The sequence below is a fragment of the Dipteris shenzhenensis genome, chromosome 30 (genome assembly GCF_047967505.1).
Source record: "Dipteris shenzhenensis isolate YYH24624 ecotype China chromosome 30, Dip_SZ_1.0, whole genome shotgun sequence".
NCBI lineage: Eukaryota > Viridiplantae > Streptophyta > Polypodiopsida > Gleicheniales > Dipteridaceae > Dipteris > Dipteris shenzhenensis.
Window position 1 is genome coordinate 41,047,596 of NC_141625.1, and position 7,137 is coordinate 41,054,732.

The window sequence follows — 7,137 nt, forward strand, 5'->3', positions numbered from 1 at the left end:
AAGGCCAATGAGGCTTGAGTCGGCATCATACACTGGTACATATCCTATGGCAATAAATGGTCGAAGAAGGTTCTCTTTCCACTCATAGATCTCGTCCAGAGTCATGACTTGTATATCATCAACTGTGTGATGTGAATAGCTCCATGTTGGAGGCGGACTGGTGCTCTATGCAAGAGGCTTACCCATGTACTGATGAGAGTGTCTACCCATGAGAACATTGTGTGAGAGCTACCACTGGGGGGCTTACGTTGAATGGTCAGAACCAAGTCATGTGAGAACATGTATGCCAAGGATCAAGCCTGTAGTAGAATGATGACAACTGTGTGTCACGCGTAGCCAAGAGGCTGTACAAGGCTGATATGTATGTGTGCAGGAACCAATGCCAAAAATAGTCAACAAATGTGACTGTACATGGGTGGCATGTGTGCGTGCAAAGATGCAACAATCCTGAATGTGAGAAGGATAACTCTGCCAAGTGTCACACTGAGTGATGAAGTGCCAAATGCCAAGAGATCTGAGCTGTGTCAGATGTCTGAATGTGTATATCGATGATAGAACTGCATGGACTGATGCCGATGGGAACTAATCGAGTAATGTGGCACTGGTTGACTTGGCTTGGTGGAGTTGGATCTCCTCTATAGTGGTGCTAGTCTACAAATAGACTACACGTCGAATCGCAAAATGCAGCAAAATGAGTTTTAGTTCATTCATTTTATGTGCTAGATGTGCTACAATGGATCAGGATGTGGTTTCGATGAAGAGGATTCAATGATGCTGACCTATGAAAATGTCAAAAGTCAGATCTGAGGTGCTCAGCGGCTGGTAATCATTTTTACTTTTTACAACTCTGTAAAATTCCCTCTAGATCAAAAAATACGACCCTCGGAAGGATAGGCCAAACTTTGATCCCATTAAGAAGGCCCAAAAATGATGATGTGGCCTATGGTGAGGTGGCAGTGGGTAGTCACATGATGTTACAAGAGTGTGCCTATGTGGCACAAGGTGCTTAGAAGGCACTGCTGACATGGCACTGGTGGTTACATGCACTTAAACAATTGTGCCTACGAAGAGGTAATCGTGCTTGCCAAGGGCTATGTGCCATTTAGCATGGTTGAGGTGGCACTATTGGCCAGGATGACTAGGTAGGCTGAGGTGTCACCTATTGACATGGCACAGGTGTGGATAAGGTGCCATGTGGCACTCCACTAACCATAGACTAACCAAACTTAACCACAGCTCAACTAACCCAAACTTATCTGCCACGTGTCAAAAGGTTTGCAACCTTGGATTGTCTGTGACCCCGGTGGACGACGATGGCAATGGCGACCATGGACTTTGATACTCATGGAGAGTCGTTGAAGGTTGCCTTCCGTCAGCCTCTGGTGCTTGCTGTAGGATCGCTAGAGATTCGTTGGCCTTGAAGCTTTTGACCTGGAGCTCCATGTGATGAGACTGGCTTTTAGTGATGTGGCGTGGAGCTTGAGCTGCTCTCTGCATTAAGGCAGTCAGGTCGACCGGAGCCTTTGCTATAGGCTACCCATCGTGAGGGCTAGGGAGTTGGAGCTGAGAGCTTCGCTGGTGTAGTTTTGAAGCATGAGGTGGCGTTGAGCCATTGAAGAGGGGGTGTTGAGAGGTTAGAGAAGGTTGGAGGCACCACTGTTATAGTTGGGAGCCTTGGGAGCCAGTTGCTTCTATGGCATTGTTGTTGAGCACTTGCAAGTAAGCTCGTCATTACTGCTATTGTAGGAGCACATTTGTAGTTGCTTGGTGGTCAGAGGCATTGTGATTGTGGAGATGAAATCGATGTGACAAATGTTGATCCTCCGTCTCGACCATGAGGTTGGCTGTGCAGTAGAGTCGTTGTAGAGCTTGTTTAGGAAGCATGCACGGTGGAGCTTTGCAAGAGCAGTTGGAATGGCAGAGTAGGCGTTGAGGCCGTAGAGGCTAGAAGCTTAGGTCAGTGGAGGCTCGTGGATTGGCGCTGAGTGTATGATACTTGTTGGCATTGCCTCACAGCTGTGAGCCTGAGTGTTGAAAGCTATTGGACCCACTTGCTATTCATAGATTGCTGCTACTAAGTTGCATGCTCGTTGTGGATGTTGGGGCTCAAGACATTACCTACAGACATTACCGTACCGATTTGGAGGCGCTCAGATGTAGGAGTCATGGCCATAGAAGCTCATTGAGCTTGTAGCTAGTGTTACGGAGGCCGTCTATGGGTTGTTGTTGTGTCAAGAGCTAGAGCATAGATCTACAGGTTTAGTAGAACTGCTTGCTTGGTGTTGAAGTAGATGAAGTAATTGTGGAGTCCTTTTAAAGACTCGTTGCTTTCTACTAGATTGAGATCAAGAATATATCTCAGAATATCTCTCACCCTCAAATGAACTCACAAGAACATAATTCTCTCAATCTCTCCAAGAGAGTCCAATAGAGCTAGATCCGGGCATCCAACTACATTGAATATTGAAAAAAAAGGAGAGTTGGCAAGATAATGTGAGTCCCACGCATGTAGACAATCATACAGTGATTGTCGTAATGATGCAAGAAGAATTGATATTTGGCACAAGAAGGATCACCAAAGACCCTACAATTGCAGTCCTTTCAAGTTTCCATAAGGTCCATAGTGCCTAGTAATAGACCTAGTAAAATGTTGCAATATATATGTTGCTAAATATTGCGCACCAATCTTTGGGTCTACAATTTATAATCATGAATCTGACCAAGGTTGGGGGTGAGGGCAGTAGGAACAATGAGGTGTCTCAGTGCTCTATTCTCTTCTCTTGTGCATTTTTTGTGTGCTCTATCACTCCTCTTTTTGTCATAGTTTTATAACAAGCTTTGCGTGTTATTTGTTTTTTTTATGTTTTAAAACTCTCGCTCTCTACAAATCTCTCTCTCTCTCTCTCTCTGTGTAATTGACCGTTCATCATTCTTTTTTATTTTGTCCTTTTCTGTTTTGCCAGATGTTTTTCTTAATCCTGTCTATTGTTTCCACCCTTATTGTCTAATTGATTAATTTGGCTCAACTTTATTCTTGTATTTGTATATGTTATTATCATTATTGTTGTTTTTTCCATCCTTGCCTTTCTTTTTCTTGTTTAAAGCTTTTACATAGTTTAGTATGCCAATTAGTTTCATGATTTTTTCAAACTCAAGTGCTTTTGTTACTGACTTGAGTACTCAGGAGAGATTAAGGCATTGAAGCATTTGCTATAGGCAAATTTTTGCTTTGTTCCATCTCCACGTGCTTGATAAAGTAATCAAACATTGGCACAATAAAACTGAAGACGGGTAGCTTTTCAAAATCTACTTTATATGAAAGAAGTTGAACCAATTGTGGGGACATGGGGTGGGGGTAGATTAGAAGAAAACCTAAACCGTTGACATTGACAAAATTCCCAAAAAATCTACTTTATATAAAATAAGTTCAGCCAAGTGTGGGGGCAGGGGAAGAAATCCTAAACTGCTGACATTGACAAACTTCCCAAAAATAAATAAAATTTATGATGTGGATACATTGTCTTGAAGGCCTCTATTTTTACAAAAAAAGGAACTTTCTATTAATGCTTGGAAAAAAGAAAACCCTACAAGTCAGTTGTCCTGAAGGTGCCAATAAAAAATAAAACCCTCAAGCCTGGCAGAGGTTAGCCTACGTTGTGGGAACCCAGCTCATTGCCTAGGGTATCTCAGAGACATGGGCTAATAATCGGGGGGGGGGGGACTATACGACTAGTGAATCCCTCGTGGTGTGAAAAGTGTAAGAAACTCATGCAGGCCATGCCTTGTAGAAATGCTCCTGCCCTTTGACAGTCATTCTAGGGTCTGATGCCTCATGCTTCCAAGTGGCAAGTAGAGTATAGATGATATCCTACCAAATAGCTACCAGAGGATAGATGATATCCTACCCTTTGACAGTCATTCTAGAGTCTGATGCCTCATGCTCCCAAGTGGCAAGTAGAGTATAGATGATATCCTACCAAATAGCTACCAGAGGACTCATACTAGAGTGGAACATGATGTCCTCCCATCACTAGGTTGCAACATGCAACCTAGATGTTGCATTCCGTGATGTTGGCCACTATCTCCCACACACTGTCCTTCAAAGCTGGGAGAGGGTGGTGTCGGGCTAGAAGGGGTCACCTCATGCAGGTCGATCCAATGTATGCTCTGTCTGTGTATCATGTAAATTAGAGAGACCACATCAATGTGGAAGGCATGACCCCCCTCTATCAACCAAGCCACCATGCCCTAGGTGAAGGCTCGATGGATATTCTGCATCAAGGCCACAATCCAAAGGGATCCTAGCCAAATCCTTTAAATGTTTGGGCAACTCTAAAGGCAATGCGAGATCTTCTCCAAGACACCGTCCAAGCAGCAACAATGAGAATGCCCATCCACTTGCATCTACTTGAGCCAAGGGCCTATGGGTAAACCCCCATGATCTTTCAACCTAGAAGAAGTTTGAGATCTGGTCGAAGGCTGGACCGCGGCCATGTCCAGAAACAAGAGCGGACCTCCTGGGATACTTGCTGCACTGTCTAGTGTCACTCTCTTAGGGGTCCAAGATGAGGCCTCCATCTATAGTCACGGTCGTATCCGAGTTGTGTAGGAGAAGAAGGGCCGAAGGGCTTGCAGTCCTCCAAGAGTTTCGCTTGGAAGATAAATCTGAAAGAGAACCCGGTTTGGCAACGACAGGGAGCAGAGAAATGGATTAGCAACGTACCTATAGCACAATAGGAAGATCATGGATTCCGGATCCGGAGGCCAAAGTTATAATTGCACACAGCGCTATAGCTTACCTTGTTAGAGAAAAAGATTCGAGGGCTTGTGTAGTTGCTCGAGTTATACACCCAAGAATTACAAACGAAGTAGATGTCTGTGGAGTCTGGCAAAGCCAGAGTTGTCACAGGGGGCATTGTAATCTGGGATGCTAGGAGGATCCATAAAGGGTTCATGCCTTGCCTAATCGGCCTACAACCTTACTTAACTACTAGTGGAGTGAGTCTTGTCTCATACCCCATCTCTAGGCATCATAAACCCAAAGGGAGGCCCCTAAATGGACCCAATCATCTGCCAGCTGCCTATGTTTGCAAGGCTGCCCTCCACCTCTCTGGTGTGGCTGCATCTCTCTCTCTCTCATTCAAAGTTTGGCTCCTTGAATGTGGGTAGAGCCATGTGTTTTGCCTCTAGGTTCAATGGGAGTTTACTCAAGGCCTCAAAGGAGTTGGCCGACTTGTTGTCCCATTAAGCCCAACCTATACATGTTTGGTGACCGAGCATACATCCATCCTGATCTCAAACCACTGGGTGCCAAATAAGTGGCTTGCGCTAAAACTTCTCTCTACAGTGGGTTGGGGACCATACGAGTCCTCTTGCCAATCTCCGCCATACTTTGAAAAGGGCTCCTCATCAATGGAGATCCCTTCCCCAAGAGCGGGGCCTCCGAAAGAGAGCCATCAATGAGACTATTGTTCATTGATGGCCTGTGCATGGGGTGTTTCAAAGAAGCCCCCTCTGCAAGAGGAGTTTCCAGGGCTTTGCACCTGGGGTAACTAACTTGCCCAAAAGGGCTCTACTCTGCATCTTTAGGTTGATGATGCCCAGGCCTCCTCGAGTCTGTAGCATGATCACAGTCTTCCAAGAAACTTGAGACCTGGTGTTCCTCGTGCCATCCAAACCAAACCAAAGGAAATTATGCACTAGGCGCCTGAGCTAACCCATGCATCCCCTATGAAAATACCACAGGAAGAAATATACCAGGCCATGGCTAAGAGAGGTTGGCTACCAAAGCCCTTCCTGCTAAAGAGAGTTTGCGCTTTCACTAGATGCTTTTTAGGATCGGGGCTATCTATTGCTCTATTGAAATGTCGATCCCTACCTAATAATCTAGATATCTTGATGTCTTACCCCATGGGATCCAATGAAAACCAAAGGGAGCACCCCAGTCCCGGACCACCTCTATCCATGCGAAGAAGCCAATCGATTCGGTCCAGTTGATCTGAGACCCAGAAGCCTCAAAATACATGGCTAAGGATACTCTCTGATCCCTCCACATACAGAGCCATGTCTTCTGCCAACTTTGACTTGTTTCAGCCATCCATAGCAATCTTGTCAGGTGTATCTTGTTTTCTCTTTTTGAACCACACAAAACTTTGCAATAACAAGGATGTTACTCTCATTAATCCCTGTGCAAGGTATCATATCAATCACACACACACACATATACTAGGACACCAATGCATATCCTAGAAGGACACACATATACTAGAAGGACACCAATGCATATACTAGAAGGACACACATATCCATCAAACACACACACACATATACTAGAAGGACACCAATGCATTATTTTAAGACTCATGCATGATGCATTGTAAGAATTATGGAAATGTGCATGCCCAACAATGAAAATGATACCATATTCACATAAACTTTAAAAGAATAAGATATTTGCTCTCATTAAGTCATGTGCAAAATATCATATCCATTGGACACACACACATATGCTAGAAGCACACCGATGCATATTTTTAGTACCCATGCAAGATGCATGGTAAAAATTATGGAAATTATACACATGCCTAACCATGTAAAGGATCAATATCAAATCCATATAAAACTTAGAAATCACAAGGAATTTACTCTCATTAAGTCCTATGAAAAGTGTCATGCCCATCGGAGACACACACACATGCTAGAAGCACACTGATGCAAATTTTCAACACTCATGCACAATGCATCACTGACCATGAAACTATTACCCTATCTACATTAAAATTTGCAAGGAAAACTATCTTAATCTCATTTAGGCCTATGCAAAGCATCATACCCATCAGACACAAATACATATGCTAGAAGCACATCGATGCATGTTTTTAACCCTCATGTTCGACTCATAATAAGATTTGTAAAAATATGCTTGCCCAACCAAGAAAATGATATCTTATCCGCATAAATATTTGCAAGATTAAGATTATTACTCTCTTTAGTGACTTCTATACATATCAAACACACACATATATGCTAGAATCACACTAATGCATATTTTTAACACTCATGCATGATGCTTTGTAAGAATTGTGGTATATGCATGCTTGAACATGCAATTGATACTAGAACCACATCACAATTTTC